This window comes from Meleagris gallopavo, chromosome 2, assembly GCF_000146605.3.
Source record: "Meleagris gallopavo isolate NT-WF06-2002-E0010 breed Aviagen turkey brand Nicholas breeding stock chromosome 2, Turkey_5.1, whole genome shotgun sequence".
Lineage (NCBI taxonomy): Eukaryota > Metazoa > Chordata > Aves > Galliformes > Phasianidae > Meleagris > Meleagris gallopavo.
Window position 1 is genome coordinate 109,623,519 of NC_015012.2, and position 14,756 is coordinate 109,638,274.

Below are 14,756 nucleotides of genomic sequence, written 5' to 3' on the forward strand. Positions count from 1 at the left end.
TTACTCAAAGTCACAGCGTCTCATTATTTTAAAGCAAGCCAGCTTCTGCTCTTCATTACTGTAGGAGCAGTGAGCAAGCTCAGGAGAAAATTTGATCCAATATCCTTTGTTCCACAAAACACCTTTAGAAATCATAACATTATTTCTCACTGTGCTGGTTCAACTGCATATAGTATTATTCTAAAAAGATAAGAGGAAGAGGGAAACTGCTAATTCATCTTAAATCTCACTTAGCATCCACTGCATTTATAGCAGGCTTCTACCTGAGAACTGGGCTCTACAAACTTTGCATCTTTGCCTCATCCCCCACAAAGGAATCAGCAGCTATGGACACCGGATTCCTAAAACAGCCGAAGAAGTCCTCCACTCCCCTAGGTAATTGTAATGCCATTTGGCAGTTGTCTTTTGCTGGAAATCCAACAGCCTTGAGTTAATTCTCAGGCCACCTTAGGACTGAACGCAGCTGCTTTTTTTCTAATGTCATAAGATGTACTTTGCAGAGGTGATGTGGAAACTAGCTGGTGTGCTGTACTGGAGCAGATTCAGGAAGCTGAAAAGAAAAATGAATAATTTTACCCATCACTGCAAGAAAGAGAAATGCGGTTTGTCTAATTACACATGTCCAAGAGAAGGCTAGCACATGTGTGTGCAAACTGTTGAGTCCCAGCCTGAGCCACTGATTGAGCACCTGGGGAAAAGACCTGGTCAGTCCCAGGAGCACAAGTGAAGGCAGTTCAGCTGTGGGACTGGAAGGAGTGGAGCCTGGCTGCACCTCTCTTAGACCTCAGCTGAGGGCTGATTGCTACTGGGGAAAGATTTCTTGTTGGAGACCTCTCCCTTGTGGAGCCTTTCCTGTAAGCCTAGATCTTTGGAGACAGGTGAGCATATTTACTTTTCCACTATATGAAATAGCATCATATCCGTACTGGTCCCTTTGCTGTTACACTCCTGTATTGCTCTTCCACTGCGTTAATCTTTCTGATTGCAACAACGTGAAACAAGAAATTGTCAGTAGGGTAGTAAGAACGATTCTCCATAGGTGACAGCAGGTCAGACTGAGAACATCTAGGAAGGACACTGTGTGTGAAATAGCACCTGTAGTATCACTGCAGAACAGGGCAATGGTGTAGCAGAAATGCCAAGTCACGGCTTGAAGCAGTGATGGAGCACCTGGTGGAAAGCAGGGCCAGCCTAAGGGAGCTCAGGTGCATGCAAGGGGTACAGCCAGGATCCACCCCTTCCTAGCCCTCATTTAAGGTTTGGTAAGGAGGTGAGAGCATCTTGCTAGACATCCCTGCCTATCTGAGGCTTTCTGAAGGTAGGTGAGCTTTTTCCTTTGTTTCTGTGTCTAGGACTGCTGCATTTGGGTTTGACCTTCCACCCTGCAATTGCTGCTGTTCTTTCCTTTCTATTGTATTATAGTGTTACAGATGGTAATGCTGAATTGTAGTCTATTGCAGAGGGTTGATCCAGCAAAAATAAAAAACGTTTGGAACCTGGGTGGGCTCTAATCCTTTCTTTAGTTCACCTACTACAAACAGGCCGCTACTTCAATCGTTCACCTGAGGATGATTTTTCTGTTTCTGAGGCATTACTTGAAAAAAGAAATGCCACCACTCATACTAGTCTTAAGCAGTTTCTGAGAAACTTAACCAGGTGAACTCAGACACCTGCAAGTATCTAGTGAGCCAGCAGTGTCACCTTCTTCCTCACGTTCTGCTCCAGAAGTAATGTTACTGCACTAAGGACTAGGGCCAGGCCTCCCAGGTGGTTGCCCAGAGACAAAGGAAGGCAATACGTTTTCAGTATGAGTTTTCTGCAGGGGTGTGTCTCTTGTCTAGAAGTTAACTAGCATTTTCTAATGCTGGTGTTGTGGATGAAAAGTGCAAAGTTGTTTTTCGAATGACTTGAATTTCTATGCTATTGTAAGCTTCTTAGTCTGTTATAGATGATATAGTCTAGCTCTATCTGCAATGGCCACTGTTCCTGGACTTTGTCACTGAATCTTATTTTGAAACCATTGTAGAATACATATTGACAATAATATTGCTCTGAGTACACATAGAAGTGCATAGTTACTCCTGTAACTATCCTTTCAAATAGAAAAGATTCTAAAAAAAGGAGAATAAAATGTACTCTAAGCAGCATTTCTTGCCTTAAGTGCATGTGAGATGAGAATTTATCTTTTTGATTCCTAGATCATTGTTGAATTTTCACTGTTTGTGAAATTATACTTGGGATTAAGGCTATCCATTCACCAGAAAGGCATTTCCTCCATTTCCCTTTTGATTTCTTATCAGTTTTATGATCTGTGAGCTAGAGATCTCTTTATGAAATTAGCTATCTACACAAAACCGGGGAAATACTCTGTGCCCCTGAGCAATGATAAGCACAAGGCCAAAAAAAAAAAGTTAATGAGCTCTGTTCAGTTTGTGCTGCGAATAAATTTCCCTGCTGTACATTCCTTGTGCTGTCTTGAGCACTGCCTTCTGCTTTACCTGCCCTTTAATAAAGAGAACATCAGAAAGCATGAAGCTTCAATGAAACTGCTTTCCTGAGATCTAGAGTTGTTCAAGCATATTGACAATCAGAGCCTTGAGGATGCGAGGGGCTCAGAGCTGCGCTGTTGGTTCACTTTCTGAAGTGCAGTCCAGAATAAAGCTAGGCAGGAACATAATGTGATGGGTGCACCAGGCCCAGCACTGCCAACAGGCCGGGGAGGGGGCTGTCCTGCTGTGCTCTGCCTGATGTAGCCTTACCTCGAGCACCGGGTGCGACTTTGAGCACCACAGTATCAGAACGTAAAGCTATCAGAGAATCCAGAGGGGGCTATGAAGGTAGGGATAGACATAGAGGGCAAAGTGTTCGAGGAGCAGCTGAGGCTGTTGGCTCCAGAGCAGAGGAACCGACGGCAGGCTGCAGCTCCACACAGGAGCAGAAGGTCAGCGTTGAGCTCTGCACTCTGGTGATGGTGACGGCCTGAGGGAGCAGTGTGGAGCTGAGCTGGGGAGGACAAGGTGGGGGTTATGGAAAGGTTCTGCCCCAGGGGGCGGTGGGCATGGCCTGGAGCTGGTGGAGCTTGGAGAGCTTTGGGATGCTGCTCTCAGTTTGGGTTTGGTGGCGCTATGTGCAGCCAGGGGTTGGACTTGGTGATCCCTGGGTCCCTTCCGATCTGGGACATTCCATGATTCTGTCACTTACTCTCATGGGAAAAGAAATTCTTGTTTAACCCGAGAAGTCAGTAAAAACTTCTTCACTGACTTTAGCAGCTGAATCTTGAATGATGTAAGTTGTAACATCAGTTGCAATAAGGATAGGGTGTAATTATGGGTGGATGTGGGGGCAGGAGGATGTGTGGGAGTGCTGAAGGACGTCATTGCTGTTCTTCATGCTACTGCACTCAAATGCCCTCAATGTGAAGTCCACAGTATCCATGAGGTTTGGGATAAATGCTTGGGCATCATCTTCAAGTGTAGTTCTATGGCTGAATGTTGAGACGAATCCTACTTTGCATTAAGCATGTTTCTATCAGAGGATGAGTAGAGAACTTCCAGGCAAGTAAGTATGAGGAAGAACTCTGGTTTCTGTGGAAATAAATGACAGTGTGAGTTGTGTGCGAGTGGTAGGAAAAGAGAAAACAAAAGGGGGGAAATGTGGAGGTCAAGATTAAAAGGAGTTTATCATAAAGTATGAGAAATACTGGGAACTACTATAACTTGAAGCAATTCGCAACTATGTGGCAGCAGGATAGAGTAAATTCTCCTTTGATTACTGTAGGTGAGAAGACAGGAAAAACATACACCACTCACCTTGAACTGCCTGAGCCATTGAGGGCTTGCTAGTGTGGGTGCATCAGTGTGTGATGGGGATACAAGCTGTTTGAGTGTACGTGACTGCTTGAGAGAGCAAAGACCATCTTGATCAGGGATAGATATTTTCAGGTGTAAAAATCATCCTTTTGCCTAGTAAGCACTCCAAGAGAGCTAATGAATATCTTGAAGGAAAGCTTGCAGGGGCAGAGAAAAAGCTACCATGTACCATCATACAAGTCGCTGAGAAACATTCTCAGGGAAGCTCTTAATGAAGACTAATGAGTTAGGACAAGTTGGAGAATAGTTTCATGTTAGAGGTTTAAGAAAACAGCATTAAGTCCTGAAGGTTTCAGAGTACTTCATAGTCCTACATAGTCTCAGCTGGGTGATGTTATACCCACATAGCAAGAAATCTCAGATCAACATCCAAACAGGCAAGAAGGAAGAAGCATGAGAAAAGCTAGAGTCCAATTCATAACTGAAGGATTCTGATCCTTGAAATCCTTGTCTTTTGGAATCCTTCTGTTACTTGTGGTGGAGTACAAATATGAAGTATGAAGACTCCAAATCTCTGTAGTTCTAGTACAGTGATAAATTCAATAGCACTCCATACACAAGGCACCAACCAAGTCAAATTGGATGTGCTGGCCTGAAACAAAGGACCAGGCCGTACTGTATCCTCTAATGGAACATGTCATTGCTGAAAAGAGAATGCCAGATGAGAGAAGCTTCAACATCAATTATTTGGTGCAGTCATGAGCAGAAAGGTTTTGTGTTTTTTTTGTGAATCTTTCTGTAGTCTCCAAATACGTATTTCCAACACTTTCACAAGTTGGGGGACTTTCCACCATTCTGAATTAGCAATGCACCCACTTCAAACCTGTCCTGGTATGAAGAAAAGTCCCCCAGAATTTATATCTTTCCTGTAAACTGGGTGATTAAATGATGCGAAATGTGGGAAAACTTAAAAGGCTTGTCAGTTTGAATGTTCTGCCCAGCTGTTGTTAAACACTGAATATGGAGACGAGGGAGAATTTAACTTCTGAGATGCTTGATACTGTATTGCAAAACTGCATTATGTGATGCCCTGTGCCTTCACACTGATGAAAGCAAACTGTGTTTACTTCTATGAGTAACCCAACCTGTTTCCATAAGACACTCTTAGGGGAAACATCAAAAATGAAAAAGGTATGAAAAGCCATGTTATGCTGGGAGGGTTTGCCAATTTGCATTTGATATTCTCTCCACCCAGTTTAGACAGAATTCTGTAGGTATAAACACAGTTATTAATTTACATTCATGTAAAAGGAGGCAGTGTTGTCAAGTGGACAGAGCTCTTACTTACAATTCTGTGTGATTCCCTCAGCCTTTCATTACTTGTCTCAGGGAAATATTGAATCTTTCCTCACTTCTGGCACAACTGCCTCAAGCTGACCTAGGAAGAGTAAGTCGCAATCTTTTCTCTTTAAAACTTAGGTTTACCTTGAAAGGGCTAGCAGGTGGAATTGAAGTTTTAGGTGAAACAAAGTGTAGCCTGGAAGCCCTTGGGGTACATCTGTGCTATGAGGCCCGCCACTGTCCTTGGGAGGTGCCCAATCTGTCTCTTTGCTATAGATCTTTGAGGCACAAGGAGCTGCTTGTGGGAAGGAGGCTTACCTGGGTGCAGTTTGAGCCTGATCAGCCCCTTGTTCATGTGGTCTGGGTGGGTAGGGCATGGACAGGACTCAAACTCAGCGTATCCCACACTACCCTCATTCTTGCTGCTGCTGGCTGAAACTTAAGCAAGCAGCAGTTTGGACAGAAGGCAAACAGCCATACAGACCCCTTTCAGTTTGCTTTTAACCCATGGACCAGGTTAGGGAGGATTTCTTGTGAGTGCAATGCAACTGATATTCATGGCAGTGCTCTTGAAAACATCTTTCACGTGTAGTCTGACAGCCAGTCTGATTCTCATCTGAGAGCAGCTGAAACACTTGGAAATTTCAGCATAAGAAACTCTTTACAAGGGCATGCAGCTCTGGAAAAAAATAGGTGTTTGGGCTGACGTCTCGTTTTCAGATCTAAGGTTTTTAGGATGTTTGGCTAAATTCTATGTGGATGGAGGAGTAAAAGTCAGCTGTGGTTTTCCTTGGTGGTTTCTGCTCAAGTTCTTTTTGCAAGATAAAGGAGCAGTTCCATCTACTCTTCCCCAGGAGCCCTATGAAGTGTTGTTCAGTGGGTTTATGTGTGCAGGCAGGCTGCCAGTTTCTGCCTTTGGTTTTGCCCATTAAAACTATCCATCTGCTCTTTGCACTGTCAGTTTGTTCTAGCTGAGATATATTGGCTATGTCCATTATTTAAACAAAAGCCTATGCCAAATACACAGCTAGTGCTGGTGACCAGAGCCTAAGATCTCCAAGATGACCAAAGCCCAAGGGGAAGCTCTTTAACCTGAGGAGAGCAGGTCTACCAGTCCAACCACCTTGATTTTCCTAGAGCTTGAGTCTTTCAAGCTGGGATGGCTGGCGTGATGCCGTGTGGATGCAGATGGAGATCATCGAAGATCAAGCACTGAACATGCTTCCACATGAACCAAAGCTGTCTCTTAACTCTGTAGGTTGAGCAGTGCAGGGGTCAGCCTCAAGCGCCATGCTACTCAGTTAAAGCAACTGCTATGGCAGGAGATGAGCCTCCTGGTCTGAACACTACAGATCTGTATTAAAACCTGTTGGAGTTGAGGGAGGGGAGAGGCATGCAGTGGGATAGAGGAATCCTGGTGTGGCTGGCTGCCATCAAAAGGAAAGAGGATTTTGGATGTGTGGGCTGACACCAGTCAGCCCAGTCACCAGCAATGAGATCCAGGAGGGTTTGATCCCAGGGCCAGTGCCAAGTATCCCAGGTGGGATCAGCTGCAACACTGGTTATAACCAAAGAGTTGACCTGCCAGCAGCCTGGCAGAGCACTGCTTCTCAGGATCAGCAGCAGCTGCAAGCGCCCACCACTCCAGAAACCCGTGTATATTCAAACACTTTGTTTTGGGCTCCCTACTTTGAAAATACTTCCATCCTTCTGTCCCTCTGCACCAGAGAGGCAAGAGTCTATTGTAGCAGCAACCAGGTTTCTGTGAAGCACCCCGGAGCCCTCCCGCACGACTCTCCCTGTGCCCTGCGGGACGGCTGCACGTTGGGCGCTCGCAGCCATCGGGGCGAAGGGATGGCCTTTAGGACCCTGGGACTGCCGCCAGGGCTCAGGTAGGTCGGCGTCATTCGCCAGCCTCACTCTGTGGGATTCATTCACTCCAGTGGGGTGGGGGTGTGCGCTCGACCGCCTTTTCTTCCTGGCTGTTGGCGGTGATCCTTCCAAGCAATGGGACTAATAGTTTTCTTCGGGCAGTGAGTGTTGAACTGGGGCAGACAGCGCTTTCCTTCTCTCTGGAAGAAAACAAGCCGTGAGGATAATTAAGGATGTGCTGCCCGGATGTGTCTCCCACCTCCACTTTTCTCGTAGGACTGATGTGCTTGACAGCTTTCAGCAACTTTGCTAAGACTTCTGCAGACTTCTCAGGTAGGGAAGAAGCGCTGGTCCCTCCTGGCTGGGAGCTCCGGTTACAGCGCGGGGGAGCAGCGCGGGGAAAGCGCGTACGAGCAGATCAGGGATAGTTACACAGGGAGCAGCTTCAATCCTTTTAAAGTAATCTGATGAAAAGGATCTCCTGTAAGATTTTCAGTTTGTTAAAATCCTATCTCAATAACCCTTAGCAAAACTGCTTCAGATAAGTTAGATCCGAGTAACTTTGGGAACAAGGAAGGGAATAATGTTAATTTCTATTTGTACCTGCTGTTGTGCTGTATTTGTCTGCGAAATTAAAAGAGATCTAGGACCTGAGACAATCTAGCATATAATACTTTGATCCTCTCTGAGCTTTACCTTTTGTAATGGGCCAAATTCCTTTGCTTTTAAGATACAGTTCCTCACTGTTCCAAATGTTTCCTGAGCTCAGGAAACAAGGGGAGACATTAGATGCACAGAATAAATTACATTCTGAGCCTGTGTTGGCTTAACCCAGGATGAAGTGTCTCAATTACGAATTAATTATGCAGTAGGAAATAAAAAATGTTTATAGTGTTGTTTTTGTGCACAACATTTAAATGCACAGTGCTTTGAAGGTGTGGAGTCACATAACTTCTATGTATATAACTGCATCAGTCACTTTAAAATTAGCTTTCCGTTCCTTGTGAATGTGCATATGGGTAAGAGAAAACATGCTAGGTCTCATGTGAGCAGTGGTGACTATTTTGCTCAGGAATGGCTGTTGGGGTCATTCTTCTTGGATATCTCCTTTAATTTTGTGACTCTGGTCTGGTGTATTGTTTAGGTGAGCGCTGTAAAACCGTTGTAGCATACAAAACCTGCCAAATATATTTTGCTAATGAAAACATTCATTTGCAAGGGCTGAATCTCGCCAGACTGTGGTCTCAGCACACTGCAGCACTGCTGTTTGCTTGCTGGGAGTGCATGTAGCCTGTGTGCAGCTCACAAGGAGCTTGTGGTGGACATGGGGGGGAAATCATACAGTAGTTTGAAAACCTCTAGTGGGAATTGAAGGGGACTGTCTTGCTTGAAGTCCCGTTCAGATGCGGGTCAGATGAGGGGCTGCCATTCAAAGCAGATCTGCCTCTGAATGGAAATAAGAGCGTGTTTTTCTCCTCCTTTCTTGGCAGTGAGCTTTCTCTGTGCTCCTTGTTGCAGTGAAGTTAGTGCAGAAAGGGGTGTGTAGAGTGGGCAGGACAGTAGCAAATGCTGTAATGGGAAGTACTGGTCCTTCTGCAATACGGATACAGTTCCTCCCAGACAAGCCAACTGATAAACATTAAAGTGTGCAAAAATGTCCCAGAGCGAGAGTGCTTAACATTGTGTATGTAACATAACCAGAGCAGTAAGTGCACGTTTGTTTGGCCTTGGTGATTCTGACAGTGGGGGTAGATGCTGTCATTTAAAAAACAAAAAAATGTATGACATATGCTAAATGTTAGAAAGTGGTCATGATTTGTGATGAGGGTTGTTACTTTGTGTACCTGCACTGAGTGGTGTACTCTGATGCAGGGTCTGAGCCCTACAGTCTGCAGTGTGTTTCCACAATGGCTGAAATCATCATCCGATTCAAGCTAAGTTTCCTAATAGCAGGCTTGGCAAATGTCCCCAATCTTGTTGAACTAACTGTACCTTATGGGACAGGAAACATGTTTTGCTGCAGGAAAGGGCTGTACCTGCTGTGGGTGCTTCTGATAGAGTTTTAAGCATTCAGAAGCTATGTTGACAGCAAGATGAAAAAAGGTAGGGAAAGACTCAATATTTTCCAAATCATGTTATGCTTCCCCAAAACACGTTGCAGAGATGAATGCTAAGAGCTTGAGCAGCAATGGTGGAGTCTGGTAGTTCTTTCTATGTGATGAAACACTTCTTTTTGCTACTGTTATCCCTATACAAGAATTGCCAGGTGTAATAAGGAAGAGAAGAGAGTCTTGTAGTATAATTTGACTATAATGGTTTCTGGCCATTTATTTGTGTTTTCTATACTTCTGGGCATTCAGAGTTTGTCTCTGATACGGCTGCATTTGAGCAGTTGAAGGTCTTCAGGAAATACATACAACCCTACCACCCTACCCAGTGGATGTTCATCTGAGACATGAATTATCTGCATCCCAAGGAGATGAACTGAGGAATGCAAGGCTTGATCTATTCCCTTGAAAGGTTTCAGCAGCAGTTTGGCAGCTGTCCAATTGTTGGAAGGAGATGATGAGGTGCTCCGGGATGGAAAGGCTTTTCCAGGTTTCAAATAGCAGTACTTTCCCAGAGAGCAACTGATGCTCTTTGGAGAATGATGTTTTTAAGACCCCGTAGACCTCATTCAGCCACACAGCTTCTCTGCTTGGTTTGACCGAGTATTACTGGGGGTAATACTGGTTAGTAATATGTTATGTTCTTTCTGGGGCAAGATAGAAATATTCTGCAGTTCGAGTCCTGGAAAGAAACAGCACAGGATTCAAGGTATGTGTCTCTTGGCTGCAGGAGGATTTCTTTTTCACGTAGTCTATGGAAAGGCCTTTGAAAGAGTTAGAGGAGGACCAGCATGGCTCTTACAGGAAAACATATGTGGTGCTGGGAGATCTCCTTGTTGTGGTCCCAGGCCCAAGAGCAGCTCTGCAGCTCCATGCCTTCTGTTTGCACAATTAAAGCACCACAATGTGAACGTAAGTGTGCATTGTGCTGGGGACTGGTGCAGTCGGAGATGTAAGAATCAAAATTCCATTTAGGTGAAGTATTTGAGCTATGTGAAGAGTTTTAGAGTTTTCTTCAATAGTTCTTTAAACATTGATGTTTGCAGGGGGGTGTGGGTGTAGGAAGCAAGTCTTTGGGGAGCAAGTGGAGTAACTAGGCACTTCGTAGCCACTACTTTAAAAAGGCCTGAACTTTTCTCTCTGTGGCTTCTTGTACTATGAGCTCTTGTTCTAATCTCACTGTGATTGCTTCTTGTGCTCAGGAGTGTTTGAAGGCTCAGGACTCAGTGTCATGGTATGTCACATACCCCCTTACGTTTACAGTGAGGTTTGAAGTCTGTGATGGGGTGTGGGTAAGAGGCTGGTCTTCCAACTCTGTACTTTAAGTGTAACACCAGCAATCCTAATCTCATTTCTTGCAATGAACTCTGAAATCCTTGCTGGAAGATAAAACTTCACTTTTGTTTTAGCCCTTTTCTGTTTGTGGTAGGGATCCAAGATAAGGAAGTCAGTGGCTTTCCTTGCCACTGCTGCTCTGGGTAGACCCTGGGAGCTGGTGATGTGTTTACAGCACTCAGAGGTCATTCACAGTGTTAATGAAAATAGGGCTGAAACTCATCTTGGTACTGGCTTACTGCAGGCATTGAAAGTTGAGCCAACAACTCTTGCTCATATCCCATGTGTTATCTCTAACTCCAGCTACAGGGTTTCTTTCACTGCATATGAATCGTGCAAACCCACGTTGGCTGTTGGCCATTTACTTTCCACTTGAATGTCCACAGGGAATTAGGCATTGTGATTACATGGCTGCTGCAGTCCTATCTGTTCCTGCAGTAACTTTCCTACTTGTTAGCTCATTTCAGGTAAGGTGGACAGAACAGCAGTGGCATTGGATCTACTTGATTTCCATCAATTTCATGTTAGTGGAGAAGGATTCCTTCACTACTGCTGCAGTGTAGAGAAGTCTACACTGTGAACTTAACCATTTGCAGACCTAGTAGAAGACACCATAGGAAACCATGCCAAAGACTTAAGTTTCCAGGCATGAGAATAGCTTTGACTGGAACTCCTGCCTTTTCTGACATGGGACAACCTATCTGGAGGACATAAAGCTGCAGGAAAAAAGCCCCAGTAGTACTTTTCTCCCTGGACCCACTTTAATATTTATGTTCTTCATGTTATATTTGGCATGAGCTGAATGTGAGCAGCACTTTGCTTAAGGGAGCTGATCAGGCACTGAGCCAGATGAATCCTGATAATTCCCATCCATACCCTGCAGGTGAGCCCTGAGTAGCTTTCAGCAGCTTTCTCTGGAGGTTCCTCTGGCTCTGAGAGCACAGATTTATTTTATTTTATTTTATTTTTTGTAGGTGTGTTTTTTTTTCGTTTTTTTCCCTCCCCAAGAATAGCAGGTTTCAGGTGAAAGCTGCTTTTGCCACCTCTCTGCTAATTGGCTCAGTGCATTTGCTGAAGCTGACAAGAGCTGCATTTGGGAGGGGAAAGGCACTTCTTGATTGCGTTTTATCAATCCACAATAAAAGCGATTTGTTCGACAAATCCATTCATTGCATTATCACCAACACCTACATGCTAGCAGCTTCCTGAATGACTTCAGTTGGACTTTGATACTGGAGTGCTAATAGGCCCATGGTTCCAAGGGGGACGTTGTGTGTTAAAAAAGTGGGCTGTAAAAGGGGCATTTTGAAGAGAAAGGCAGATACAATTTCTTTTCAGTGTAGTGCTGTAACACAGTAATAAGGTTTGTGCTGTTGACGCTAAGGGCAAGTAGGTGTTCTTCAGCCTTTGCTTTGGGACAAACCCAGAGCACCTCTGGATGTCCTCTATATGCAGGACTCTGAGTGCTGTGGTTGGACAGGCCTCAGCCCAGGTGGCTGCTTTCTTCCTCAGCTGGAGGTTACAGCTGTGCGGGCTTACTGAGGGAGGTCTGTGCTGGGACAGGGAAATTCTCCTTTGCAGAAGCAACAAATTCAAAAAGCTCATCAAAGCTGCTTAAGAAACTCCTGACAATGTTTTGGAGATGTGACTGCACGGTGAGCTGTACCAGAAAGGCTAAGGAGCTGAAGGAGGGTGGCCAGGCCTGGCAGCCAAAGCTGAGCAGTTTTCACAACAATTGGTCCAGTGGGCAGAGAGCTGGGTAGTGCTGCAGGATGAAGCCAGGGATGGGTGCTAAGTGCTGGTTCTGCTGCTGCTGGAGAAGTAAGCACAAACCTAGAGGTTATTTCAGAGCCTTAGAGATCTGTTACTGCTTGTCAGCATGGATGTGGCTTTGTGGGCATCCGCAAAGGAAAGATGGGGATGCTGTGAGTGCCAGAATGCCTCATGATGAGTCTGTAAAACCTCATATGCAATCACTTCATGGTCTGATAGAAATAGAAGAAGGGGGAAGAGTTTTAAACTAAAAGAGGGGAGATTCAAGTTAGGTATTAGGAAAAAATACTTTACTCAGTGAGCGGTGAGGCCCTGGCACTGCTGTCCAGAGAGCTGTGGGTGCCTCATCCCTGGAGGTGCCCGAGGCCAGGCTGATGGGGCCCTGGGCAGCCTGGTCTTCTGGGAGCAACCGGCCCGGGCTGGGACTGAATGGGCTCCAGGGTTCCTTTCAACCCACATCATTCTGTGATGACTTCAGGCCTTGGTGTGCTGAGTTCAAGAGCCCTTGTGATGTGCTTCTGGCTCACGTCGTGGAAATCCAGTGTTCTACCACTGGAGCTGTCAGCAGGGGCTGAGTCTCTAAGAATCCCAAAGTGCATGGTGACTGGCAATGTCTAAATACTAAATGCTGTGGGATAGAAGCTGATCCACTGATGGAAATTTTGATCAGGACTAGAAACGCTTTTATATTAACAATTATTAACAACTTTTAATGACATACAGCATAGCATAACAAACCATACACTGTGGCAGTTTAAATTGTAACACTTTAAAATGTCTTGGGTTATCACTACTCAAAGGATGCTGTTTCATGCACAATCTATTCCAGGAAAATGTTCTTGTAGCATTCTTCTTATGTCTGTGTGTTATTAGGTACAAAATTTCTGCAAAATCAAAGCAATAGTTTGTCTCCTGGTAAATGACTTGGCTAATTTAAGACTCTCTGAAAGCAAATTTCTTAAGACATAAATAGTTTGTTCAATAAAAAAGTGGGAATTTTAATATATCCTTTCTCAACTGATTGCAATGCTAAAATAACAATTTATGCTGTGAGGGAGGCAGAATAAGCTTGGTGGGTTTTTTAATTTTTTGGGTGAGTGGGCTGAATAACCCTACAGTTTTGTACTTGGTATATGGCTGATCATTTTGTTGATGCTAATTTAAGTGTGGCTTAGTCTCCCAAAGAGCCTGATTCAGAACTGGAAGTTGGCTTGAGCTGCACTTATGTGGATACGCAGTGATCTGGGTGACTAACACCAGGATTGTTTGTGTTTTGCTTGAGATTGGCTGATTATGCATGCATACATTTATTTATTTTTCTTTATGTCCTTGTCATTCCCTTTTATTTATACCTAAGACCTTTGCTAATTTAGCCATTTTTCTGTCCCTTGGCAGGTATGTGGCTGCTTGCAGAAACAGACCTATCATGCTGCTCTAAGTTGCTTAGAGGATTTCTGGCCAGGTTGGTTTAGAATTATAGAATCATTCAGATTGGAAAAGGCTTCTAAGATCACCAACCCCACCCCATCATGCTCACTGAACCATGTCCCTCAGTGTCGCATTTTCACTGTTTTTGAACACCTCTGGGGATTGTGACTCCACCACCTCCCTGGACTGACTTGTTCCAGTGCCTTACCAATGCATCACTTGGTGAGATAGGACATATGAAATCTTGCACTTGTGAGTCTGCATCTCACTGATGGCCCAGACAGGCAAGAGTCCAGTTCTGCCCAGCTGTAAGGCAGTTTTGCTTACTTTTCAAGGGTTTTCTAGGGTGCCCAGAAGTTGATCTCAACTGATCTTGCTGATTAAATCTGATAATGAAATAATTCCCATTTACAAGAAGAGCTGTAAGGAGGATCTGGGGAGCTACAGATCTGAGGGTGCTGGGTCTCTTGGAGAAGAGGAGACTGAGGGGTGACCTCTTTAACACTTATAAATATGTGAAGGGTGAGTGTCAGGAGGATGGAGCCAGGCTCTTCTCGGTAACATGCAATGATACTACAAGGGGCAGTGGGTGCAAGCTGGAACATGGGAGGTTCCACCTAAATATGAGAAAAAACTTCATAGCAAGGGTAACAGAACACTGGATGGGGCTACTCAGAGAGGTTGCAGGGTCTCCTTCTCTGGAGGCATTCAAAACCCACCTGGACAGGTTCCTGTGTGATCTGGTCTAAGTGTTCCCACTCTGGTAGGGTGGTTGGACTAGATGATCTTCTGAGGCCCCTTCCAATCCCTGACATTGTGTGATTCTGTGTTCAGATTGATTCTGCTAAACCTGTGATGGGTGAGCTACCTGATGGTGCTGCTTACTGAAGAGGGACCATTCAGACCTCCTGCTTGAAGACTCCATGTGTGATTGTTTCATTTTCATTTTATTTTGAAAGCTTATAGATTGCTTTTGTTGGTGGCTATGCTACTATGATAGTATCAACATGTGTGATATTAGCCTCAGGGGTTTAAAATAGGATTTTACTCCAACAAGTAAATATTAAAAAAAACAAAAAAAACATTGAGT

The 14,756-nt window shown here is 44.6% G+C and overlaps 1 long non-coding RNA gene across 3 annotated transcripts; it reads left to right on the plus strand.

Moving 5' to 3' along the window:
- The first annotated feature begins 1,008 nt into the window (after positions 1–1,008).
- Positions 1,009–14,717, plus strand: LOC109366511. 3 transcript variants are annotated; one of them, XR_002112839.1, is made up of 3 exons: positions 1,009–1,318; positions 13,634–13,700; positions 14,501–14,717. It is a non-coding gene; the product is annotated as an uncharacterized LOC109366511 (long non-coding RNA). The 3 variants fall into 3 exon arrangements; XR_002112841.2 differs by lacking the exon at positions 1,009–1,318 and adding an exon at positions 11,940–12,120; XR_002112840.1 differs by lacking the exon at positions 1,009–1,318 and adding an exon at positions 12,130–12,286.
- The last annotated feature ends 39 nt before the right edge of the window (positions 14,718–14,756 follow it).